The sequence below is a fragment of the Passer domesticus genome, chromosome 3 (assembly GCF_036417665.1).
Source record: "Passer domesticus isolate bPasDom1 chromosome 3, bPasDom1.hap1, whole genome shotgun sequence".
Lineage (NCBI taxonomy): Eukaryota > Metazoa > Chordata > Aves > Passeriformes > Passeridae > Passer > Passer domesticus.
The window spans coordinates 37,014,129-37,026,236 of record NC_087476.1 but is presented as its reverse complement, the minus strand read 5'-3'; the positions used below and the strand labels follow the sequence as shown (position 1 = coordinate 37,026,236).

At 39.5% G+C, this 12,108-nt stretch overlaps 1 protein-coding gene across 8 annotated transcripts in view; it reads right to left on the bottom strand.

The window, feature by feature from the left end:
- Positions 1-12,108, bottom strand: part of ANKRD6 (ankyrin repeat domain 6) — a 92,723-nt gene that overhangs the window by 44,616 nt on the left and 35,999 nt on the right. For 7 of the 8 annotated variants that reach the window (XM_064412652.1, XM_064412653.1, XM_064412649.1 and 4 more), the window contains one exon: positions 446-587. The exons of the other annotated variant lie outside the window; for it this stretch is intronic. The gene's annotated coding sequence lies outside the window, so the exon portion shown is untranslated. The remainder of the gene's footprint in view (positions 1-445; positions 588-12,108) is intronic. 8 annotated transcript variants of the gene reach the window in all.

Here is a 12,108-nt window from a genome sequence, read left to right as displayed (position 1 = left end):
ATCAGCTAGTCCTCCAGCACTGAGTGTGCCTTGTTTTCCAGAAACAATGGAACACTGTAGTGCATGGAAAGCCCCTCCTTGTGCAAAGGATGGGGCTTCCTAAGGGGACAGTCTGTGACTTTATCTTGAAGAATTCAAGCTAGCTAAGCTAGCCTCCTGCACAGGGAAATCCCATTTCAGTGGCATGTTTGACACTCCTCAAGCCACTGGTCCTCAAAAACGCAGCTCAAAGAGGTGTACAAGGACAGCAGAGGAGGCAAGGAACTACACCCCCCCAATGAACATGGCAGTGTAACATAAATACCATATCCCAGTGCCACAAGTTCAGCCCAAGCTCTTCACAATCCCAGGAACTGGAATGCATTTCTAAAATGCAAAATCCATGGCATTATTTTTGTACATTTTAGACAAAAATTCTGAAAGGTCGCATTTGTTTTTTACTCACTCGTAAGGATCTACGGTTCAGTTTTTTCTGATGAACATTTTATAGCTGTGTCTTGCCAGGCAACCTCTGGAAAAGGACTATGGAGATGCCAGCTTCAGTCTTTCCAGTGTTGACAACAACAGCAAGTCTCTGTGCACTGCTCCTGGGTGAGGAGAAACACATCATAAATGGAGCATCACAGCAGACTGAGAAACACAGACATTTAATACCAGTGTTTTCTGCAGCACTCAGCTGCCTGCATACACCTGGGCAAACCCAGGCGTTTCCTCCTGAGGTTTATACACCCACTTCCCATTATAAACAAGTTCCAGCCACAGCTCTCCAGTTTGGTTCCCACTAACTGACCTCTGAAAATAAAATTGTGCAGCTCTCACTGCTTTGTAAGGATGAGGAAAATATAACAGAGACTTTAATTTCTTCCCAGAAATCACGTGACAAATCAATAAAATCAGGAAAGGGACAAGTTCACAACAGTGTTCATGAATGATGGAAGTCACTTGGCCTGCATGAACTTCTGAGAGCTGAAAACTGCTAAGGATAAATAATCTCTCTTGATCTCTGAAGCAGAAATCATTGCTGAAATGCCAGTTCAGTGACTTCAATTAGAAAATGCTGTTGGAAGACCTTACCATCTCTCTTTCCTACTAATTAAAATTACCACATAATTTAGCTGCTTTTGCTATCCTTTTTCCTAATACATTCAGATCAGCAGATGTGTTTAAGCACAAAACCATAAAGGCATTGGAAAACTAAGCAGTAGTTATGTCTGTGACTTGACCTTTTAGTACTGTTTTGCTGACTAGGTTGTCAATGACAATGTCACTGTCTTGTGCATACACCTTGCTGTTTCATTTTAATTGGAAATACCAATTGAAATAAAAAGAATCAAATAAATAAACTGAATCAAAGAATCAAATTTAAACTACAGGCAGACTATCAACAGTCACATTCAAGATAATGTGCAAAAAGACATAGCCTAAAGTGAGAATCAAGAAATGGAACTTGGACAGACATCTCCAGAGCTCACCCCTTCTTACAGCTTGGATGAACTTATATGCTACTTTGAACTTATATGCTACTTCTGTTTAGGTACTTCTGAAATCAGGTTCCTAAAATGTTTCAGAGGTGGTACAAGTTACATAGGTTATGTACTCTTATAATTTCATATACAAACTGAAAAAATAGAAAGTTCTTAAAAAAAAACCAAAAAAAAAAACAAAAAAACCCCCCAAAACAAACCAGAAACATTCATGCACAAACATAATTGAGTCTAATTCAAGATAATTTGATTAGCTGTGTCATTCCATTTACCTGAGCAGGTTCACTGGGAACACAGTGTGTTTCACTCAGGTATCTTATCTCTTTTCTATACTGTTTGAAAAGTGCACACTAACAGAAGTAACCCCACATCATTACAAACAGTCTATCTGGGAAATAGTATCTACAGTATGAAATTAATGTAACATGCTGCTAATTTACACATTACTTGTTAAAGACTACTCACAATCTGAAACTCAGTTCAAAGAAAAGGGTCCAAAAGGTGAAACAGATTCTGTATTTGTGAGGAAAATCTGTTCTGTATTTGTGAGGAAAATCAAGCAGCAGCAATTAGACAGCGTGGCAGACAGAGTAGGAGGGATCCAGCAGCAACGCCATGAGCAGTTTAAGAGCCCAGGCATGGTACCCAACATCTTGTATGAGATCAGAGAACAAAAGCATGGGCAGGATTTCAAGAACATCAGGGACTGCAGAGAGATGACAGCTGATGTGAGGCTGAGGAGGAAGCGCACATTATAAATCCTGAGGAGGAAGAGGTCAGGACTGCCCAGAATGAAATGCACAAAGCTGCGCTGGAAAAGTCACTGTACCACCACCAACTGCTGACAGCACATTGAGCAATAAGGGGGAGAAGAGAATTGCAGAAGGTGTCTAGAAGAGCAAATGTAACTGGTGATGGTCTGGTCTTTTTTCATGATGGAAGAGGTTCAGATGCTGCTTGCAAAACCAGAAGAATGAGATGTGAGGGTGGATACTAAGGGAAGAGATGAAAAAGCAATGAAATGGGCTGAGATTGTACATGATCATCATGATCATCAGGGCAAGTGGAAGGGTTAGCAAAGGAGGGCAGGCAAAAAACTTCTGCCTTTGCTGAAGAATGAAAGGCTTCTAAGAAAGGGGAAGAGAGTACAAGCAATGAAAAGGCTTCTTTCGTCAGTATTCTCTTCAAAACAATTGCTGAGTTCCTACACTGAGAGAGTACTGGAGGGAGAAAAAAGGGAACCTCCCAGGGACAAGCCCATGTTATCAAAAAACTCACTGGGGCTGTAGAGTAAATATTTATAATAAATTACTACTTCTTTATAAACTGTTGTATTTGCTTAGTGCATATGATTTTAGAAATACACAGGTATTTCCCAAAACACACTCCAGTCCATTATGGAGGAGGTGTTTCAAATTTTGTTTTGGTGGGAATGGAAAATTTATATACTCCTCTATTTTCATCAGTCATGCAAGTCTTAGCTAATGAAGATTATTAACACTTTTTCCCCCCTCCCTGCAGTTTTTGATGTATGCACAAATCACTTAAAAAACCAACACTGTAACTGTGATATATAAGGGAGCCAATTTAATTGCTGGAGATCAACAACAAAACTTCAATTATCACAGTAAGACAAGAATTCAAGTTTAAGAAAGCGTGACTCTAAAACACTAATAAAGCTGTCCTCATCTTTGAACTGTTGCTATGAGTGCTAAGCATTTCACTTTAGATTAAATATTGCATTCATTTGATGTGCACTGCTCCTTTTTAATGCTGTATGCACACAGAAAAACACACAAAGCTGTACAAACCCGGTTTAGCCAAATGAATTATTTTTCATGCATATTAAGTGTATTTTAGCAGCATAAATATTAGTTATTATATTGTACAAGAGCAATTGTTCCTCTCTAGAACCATCAATGAAATATGTTCATATACATCAGTCAAATGTTCATATACTTATATTCAATTAATAAAATGCAAAGCAGCTATTTCACTGCCTTTGAAATATTTAATAAATATGTTGATCTCCACCATTCACCTGGTGTACCTGGCAAAGTATTTTAAGTGATGTTGGAAAATACAATGAGCTATAAAGCAAAGATTGACAAGGCTGGACAATGTTGATACTGATGCTGTAAGTATTATTTAGGTCTTAATCTTCTAAATCCAGGGGAGACAGATTTGGTTTAACAGTTTGTCAACAGAATAGTATCTTGAAATATCAGCTGTTCACTGAAAGATGATGTTTTTCCTCAATATTGAGACTGAATAAGGTGGGGTATATATTTTTTCAAAATCAATCCATCATCATCATTGATCAAACCCTATGTTGGTAAAGCCCACCTAGAGTCCTCTTGAAACACATTTGTTTTATTTCCTAATGGTAAGAAATCTTTGGTCTGCCAAGCTAGAGAAACAGAAGAAGAGAAAAATTCCTGAAAAAAGGCCAGTCTTACTGAGAAATGAGTTGCAATTAAAGCCTTCCACACACTAGCCAAAAACAGCCACAAAATTATAGCACACACAGCAGCAATTTTTTTAACTGAATATTTGATCGATTGTACAAACCTGTCCTAGTGAAGGGAGGCAAAAGAGAGCTGGCACTGTGCTATGTAATATATTTGAGGAACAGCACTCATAAAGGGTAGTGTGCAGCCATTCACAGACGGTGCTCGTATTTTGTTATTAACCAAGTCGCTCCAAGCTCTGGATGAAATCAGAAACAGATGTTCTGTTTTCTTTGAGACCGTTCTGCAAGTCCAGTCCAGTGGGGACATGTCTGTCTGTGGCTGCACACCCTGCAGAGCTGCACTCTGCTACCTCCCTGAGAGCTTGGGCCAAGAAAAGACGATTTGCCTGTGCAAAACTTAGTAGAAAAAATGGTAGGCTTAGCTGGGCTGGGTTTAGCACAATGTATTGGATGGTGAGTGTCTGAAGAGCGTTCAATAATGTGCATTATCAGAGCATGGCTGGACTTCACTATTACTGCAAAAAAAGCTGGACTGGGTGACGCTGCAGCAGCCCTCAGTAATGGCAGTAAACTGAGAGCCCAGTAAAAACCCCTGTGACACCAGGGCATGGCAGAGTCTGTGCAAAGAGCCACTGCCACAGCTCGTACCTGCTTTCATGCAGCAACATCCAGAGGGGGGAGATAGTAATTGGGTCTCTTTGTTCATTCAGTTCTTAATCTCTCTGTTGAGACTGACAACGGGGGAGACCATTAGTGTCAGCTCTGCTGGGACTTTCTGTTATTAAGGCTACTTAAGCTTTTCCAAGTAAATTGCATGTGTCAAACTAACAGCACACAGCGACGGGCAAAAAAGCCATTACACAACTGCTCTCCCTTTCTATTGATCCACCCAGGTGCAAGGGGGAAGGGAAAGACAAAACCCTGGAGACTTCAGCCAATTCTCCGCAACTCCCCGCTCCTCCCACTCATTATTTTACACAATTTACAGGCAATACATTAGTCATTCCCTCCACTTCTGTCTCTTAACAGGAGGTTAAGGACAGAACACACAAGTCCCTCACAAAGCTTTGCAATAGTCACCATGCTGGACACACTTTGCTGGATAACTTAAATATTGAAAAAGTTTTGATTTAGATTAGTTAAATTTTCTCCTACCGTGGATGAAGAAAGGCAAACAACTGTAATGCAGGCACAGGAGCACCCCAGCTACTTTCTTGCCCCTTCCTCTGACCACAAAGGGACATCACCTCTAATTTTCACACACCTCTAATCAGATTGTGCAAACCCCATATGCAACAACAACCTGGCCATCCTTTAGAGAAAATATTTTGCTACATCAAGGCATCCATCTTCTTAGAGAAAGAGCTAAAAATTATTTCTAGACTGTCTTCTGAACTGTCATTATAGCCCTTAGCTCCCATCTGAAGCTACAGGTTTCCCAGCACCTTTTAATCATCATTCGTTTTGGTGTCATTAAAGCAGCAAAGCCATTCCTGGTACCACCTTCACCATATCTAACCTTACATATGCAAAAGCTTAAGTAGAAAATAAGTATGATCCTTGACCCTATTATATCACAGGGAATTTGCTGTCAACTTGGATTATTTCACTCCAACTCCTGATACCCCGAGAGCTACAAGGCTTGCTATTGTTCATATTTACAAACAGCTTTAAATATCTAGGCTTTTTTTTGGATCTTGGAATATTCAGTTCGTGGATCTCGATCTATAACACAGCATGCTGAAGAATTCTTTCTGCTAGGTGTAGTGTTTGTTATTAAAATCTATGTAGACTCTTTGAGGCAAATAGGAATTTCCACCCTGCAATACAACTCCAAAATATGAACTGTAAAAGGAACAGTTCTTAATTCAAGCATAGGTTCAACTGAACTATGGCGTTTCTCCATGACATCTGACTTCCTTCTCTTTTGCCAGTTTCTTTACTGCTTTTCAGAAGAAAATCAAATGGGAAAGGGAATAAAGAGTAGAGGGGAACTTTAACCAGATAGAACTTACTCCATTTAAAGTTAGGGATACCAAAGGAAGGACAATTCAGCTACCTGCAAAGACACTGTAGGGCACACACATTAAAACCAGATACTGTGACAGACTGCAAGGCACCAGAGAATCATTATGGTTCATGCAGGAAAACAAACCTTGTATTTATGAACTTACTGACTGTTTATTTGCTCTCTGCTTAAAAGTTTCATGATGAGCACAAGCAGCTGGGTCACTGTTTCGTTAAGTATCCTGACTTTTTAGCTGGATGTTTTAAAGAGATTTATGCCCCTCCATCCAAAGGGGGCAAAACAAGAAGCAAAGATGAACAAAGGGCTCTGGAGCACTATGACCATGGGAATGAGGTGCCCTCCACATGAAAACAGAAGAGCTCTTTAGGTAACAGAATGGACAGCCTATGAAATGTCACCTACTCAGCTTTCTCTAAAGATGGGGAGTTTTAGGACCACCATGTGTAGGAACTAATTCAAACAAATGAACAGGCTGTTAATTTTTCCTCTAGAAGAATCTGATGGCCACACTGCCCCACCTCTCCCTCTCACCACCACCCTTCAGGAAAGACAAGGAACTGGGGATACACATCCACAGGTAGCCCAGACCCATGCTCTTCAATGACTGCAGATCATGCTTATGGAGAAAGAAACAGAAGGCAGTCCACACTAGGCACTTAATTTGGAGACTCTAAACATCCCTGCGGAGGAAAAATGTCTTTTTCCATTCCCTAAAAGGGTCCCAGGCACACAGGCTGGTTTAAGAGTCAAATGTCTAAATTTGAATAGCCTGATGTTTCAACTAACACTTGAAGGACTTGGCAAAATGACCTGTTCACTTTCTCATCATGTTTAAAATAACCTGTTCACTCTCTCATCATGTTTAAAATATATTAGCAAATACAGGAACTACTTTTCCTCACCTAATTTAAACAAAAAGCATACTTTTGGTGTATGTTTGTGAGGGCACAAGATTAGTCCCATTTCAGTTTTGGATATTGAAATCTCAAATATGGGATTCAGCCTCAGTGGTGGTTCCCACTGTACTGTCACTCCTGACCATTTCCAGCCTTTCCATAAGAATCCAACTCTGAGCAGATGCACAGATACATCTGGACAGACAAGGCAGGTCTGTCAGAAGGCACTCCCACTGTGCTGGTGACTGCCTACCTGCTCAGCACACTGCCTGCCTCCCATCTGTGGCACAAATAAAAAGGGCAAAAGGTTCAAAATCAGCTAACACAACTGGATAGTTACAACCTGGATATCTGAAAAAAAACCCAAAAAATATCCCAAATACCTTCTGCTCTATTTGTGCTCTTAAGAGTAAGCTCCAATACAAACAGCAGAACTAAAGAAGGGGGAAAAAAAAGCAAGGCAAGAGTTGAAAAGAAAATGTTCAAAGGAAAATAATATATGTAATTTAAAGTGTTTTTGTGAGGTTTTGTGAGTTTTTATACACACCAATTAATTTCAAGGTCTTATTAAATATGTACGCTCTGAATATATATTTCTGTAATACAGTCACCAGCCATTATTTTTGTTAAATCATTTGTACACATTAAAGAAAACCAGGAAACTCATGCCATCATTTGAAGGTCTTCAGCCACAACATTTGTCAAAGGTTTTACTCTAAAACTCTTACTAAATGTTTAAAGAAGCTTAACTGAGATACTGTCTGATTCCTGTTCCCTGCTCATCTGCACAGGAGGGCAATTTCCCTTTCACACACAGACAAGGATGAAGCCTCTGTTGACTTAGGTGGTGTAACAGGAAAAAAAAACAGATAAATGTCTTTGCAGAATGAAAGAGGAAGAAAAAAAAACCAAGTATCTCTGCAGTTTTGTCAGACTTTTTGACTTCTGATCACAATCAAAACAAGTGTGGTGATTTTAGATGCCTACCAAAGCAGCACAAACTACATGGAATGAAGTAGCCAGGTACTGAGATATACTCTAATTCTCTCTCATCTACTCAGGATTGCTGTATGGCATGTAGTAATGAAGACATTTGATTCTTTATTCAGCTGTAACATAAAACAATGCCTACGATAAAAAACAAGAAATAAAATTTCCTTGACAAAAGAGAATAGTATGGAATTTCTGAAACTCCATAAACAAAAACCAGTCATTTAATAGCAAAGCAACTTAACTGTCCATATATTTTTCACAAATTAAGGTAAAAACCATTTGATTGGTCATCTTTTTTGTATCAACAACAAGAAGGAAAATACTGTCTGAAAGTATTACATAAGAGTATCCTATATATGGGCTCTCATCTCATTTAAGAGGGAGAAGTGCAGCAGCCAACAGCTACCGAGGCTGTCACCAGCTGCAGCCCATGGCAGAGGAACTGGATGTGACCAAAGAAAGCAGCACACTTGTAAACCCACCCCTGCCGTAGAGCAAATAAATCTGAACATCTAATCCCCACCAGCAGCTAAATGGGCACGTGGCTGGGCTGATGTTTTGCCATTTCAATCCAGGAACAGAACCTCCCACAAGTGCAACAGAAAAAAAAATTTCACTCAGCTTCACACTTTCTGAAAACAACCCAACATACCCTGAGATTTTATGTCCAAAAAGATTCCTTAAGAGTGTTTTCTGAGCAGCAGATTTAACTGGTATATAAGTGAGGCATTAGGAGGAACTGATTTAATTTTAAGAACTAATTTTACATATAATTTTTAAAATGTGAAAGCTTAGCATGACACAATCACTTGCAACAAAATATAAACTTTACAGTAAAAATTGACAGTTCTACTTTGTAACCAAAAAGTACTGTATTTTCACAAATGTCTATTCAGGACAAAGAAAAGTATTAGAAAACAGTGAATTGTTTGGTGCATTTTTTATACAATATGACTGCTACTTCTCAATATTGTGCAGAGCCGTTTTTAGAGGGAATGATACTTCAATTAAAATGATGAAAAATAGTGGGTTCAAAATAGCTTTATTAATTATTCTGAACCACTTTAAAGACTGGTTACAATGAAAAAAACCCACATGTAACATTTTTCTTTCTGATAATTCACTGATTGTTTTGGGGTTTAGTGCATTTAGAAGGTTTTTTTATTTATTTTTAACTCTAAGTACTCACTGTACATCAAAGCATACTTTGAAGAAATCCAGTACCAGCTCCACTTTGCTACACAATCTTAAAAACAACATGATTAGCTAACAAAGTTTACATATAGGGCATATCAAGTAACTTTTGACACAGTAAGCAAATAAAATTCATATTAATGGAGCACACATATACTTGAAACATCTGATATGAAACAGTTAAAAGAACAACATCCATTAAAGGGTATTTCCAAATCAATTCAAAGACCTTCAAAAGGATAAAGATCAAAAGAGGAGTAGAAAGAATTTCTCAAATGAAGCTGCACGTTGCACAGCAAACACCTGCCCCGTCGTCACAGACACCTGCAAGCTCCAAAGTCCAATCAAGACAGAATAAAGTAAAGACCACAATACCGGTGTCATGCCTGCTTCTAATCACCTACTATGGAGCAAAACAGTTGAGCAGAACCACCTTCTCCGGAGGAAAAAAAAAACAAAACAAACCAGGAGGAATAAACAAAATATATATGTACACATGCTTCTGTATCTATCTCTGCATGACAGATCTCTCATTAGACACTTTCATCCAAGTACACAAGATACTCTAATTGCTACCTGCCAAGATTTACGAGTGAATTACAGAGACTGCACTTCCTTGCCTTCCCTCAGAGCCAGCAGTTCATCAGGGACACCTCGGAGGAGAATGGGCTCCCCTGACACTGTGGGGTCCTGATAGCAGAGGCTCCTGCTCCTGAAAGGTCTCTTCTTAGCACCTGGGCTGTCTCATGTCTTCCTAGCTTCCACTTCATTTCCAAAGAGGCTCACAATGCATTATTCCCCTCCCTGCAACCCAGCAGAGGGAAGCAGGAGAAGGAACCCTCTGTGCAAGATGATTCCAGATTATATTTAGCCCAGTCTGATCTTATGCTCCATAATTTGGACAACAAATTACTGGCTCCACTGAGGGTGGGGAAGAAGAGCACATGCCCCAGTGTGCCTGATCCTGCTCTAAGTAAACCAGCTAATCCCCTTCTGAACTACTTGAGTCCTCCAAAGCAATTATTTTAGAAAACAGACAAGACATCAGTCAGTCTGCCTTATCAATAGTCAGACATTTGCATAAGGCTTTTGGATAAACTCTCAGCTATTTCTTTCGTGCCCTCACTGATAACCACCTAATGCACAGAGCTGCCTCTCAGGGTGTGCAGGGCTGTGCAGAGCTTTGGACATCTCCAGCAGAAAGAGCCAGCAGTCCTGGCTGCAACAGGTGGTCAGCACACAGCAACAGGACTCAGTGCAAACAGAGACAAAGAGAGTTACAGGGAAACAAAAAAAAAGAGCATTAGAAGTTCCTGATAAATCTACAGCATCATAAAAGCTGCAGAGACAAGAGACATAAGCTCCTCTGCCTGTCAAAAGCTCCCGTAGGGCTAGGCTAAATAGGCAGACAAGAGACGTGGTTATAGCTGCCATTCATCAAGCCTCAGCATCGCCAACGCAGAGAACAGCAGAGTAAAGACAAAGTTCAGACGTCAACTTAAATTCTGTTTTCAAACTTCAGTCCTTCCGTGTAACATAATATCATAAGAAAAGGGAGCAAACAGTTAATCTCCCAAAGGCTTGTCTAATTACCACGAGTTTGTTTGCTTCACATTTCTTGAATTCCTTTCTCTTTGCCAGACAATTGACTAAGAAATACTCCTTTCCTCAAAAAAGCACCGAAGCAGAATAAATAGAACAACTAATATAAACTGGCAGCTGTAAATTAATCTATGTAGTAGGCAGCCTGGAAGGCTTTGTTCATCCCTACAGCTTTGTCGGCTACAAACCAGAGGAAACAAAAACAACCCCAAATACTCATGCACATCCGCACACTGTTCATTAAACAGCAGCACTAATACTTAATCTCACCAGATGCCGGGATGAAACAAGCAGCCCAGTCTCAGTGCACTCAAGTGGTCCTGTGCCAAACAAGAGCTCTTACAGTGCTGGCACAATTGTCTGAAAAATAAGCAGCCACACACACCTGCGTGCACAAGCCAGCAAGCGAGTGAGTGCTTCCATTGCTGCCTCAGTTCCTTCAAAGGCTCCCACACTTTTTAAACTGGTATCATTTGAGCCTGTTACAGATTACAGAGTAAACTTATGTTCTGTTTTTCCAAATTCACCCCTGTGCCCTCAATTTATATTCATGCACCCCCAATTTATGTTCATGCACTCTGAATGAAGAATTTTGAGCGATTATACCTATCTTTGTCATGTTTATTTTCCCATTCCTGTCAATTTAAAAGAAGCTGAACCTAAGAAAAAGGATGGAGTTTGCACAGTGAAACATCCTAATTTATCACCTCTTTGGTAAAGAGAAGAAACCCACTGCTGTTCTGTAACAGCTAGTATAGCATTAGGTTATTAAGTGCTTTATTCGTCAAACATATCTCAAACAGGTTATTACATCTTAATCACTCTGCAACTATACAAAAATGTTTATTGAAACCTCTGATGAGCAGTTTTATAACTATTCCTTTAGCACTGATCTGGGAATGAAAACATAAACAAAGAGTGCTGACTCTAAATGTTCAGTACATTCAGGTGATGATATTTGCATTATCCAACATAAAAATCTATAGTTTTATTCAGCATAAATAGAACAATATGTTCATTTGAAGCATTCAGATCTAAGCTCCTGGGCTCTTCAAGGGAAAAGGCAAAGTCAGGAAAAGCAATTTGGGTTTTTTTAAAACTCTCTCTTGATTTATGGTAACGTATAGAGAAAATATCTTTGTATATAACTGTCCATATTACATAATGCAGTATTCAAATATCATGGGGAAAAGCAATCAAAATAAACCCAAGTCTTCTCCTTCCCTGCCATTTAAATGTATTTCATTCAGGAAAATAACCTCTAGCTGATTACTTGCAGCAGCAGCACCAGTAAGAGTGTGTCACAGCTCATTTGCCAGAGCTGCAAGAATGAAGCTCGTTCTGTGCTGGAGACAATACCTGCATAAACAAAATGAACAGGTGCTTGTGGAAATACCCTCTTTTTGAGCTCTTAGTTTTTGGTTCTTGATTTGTAGT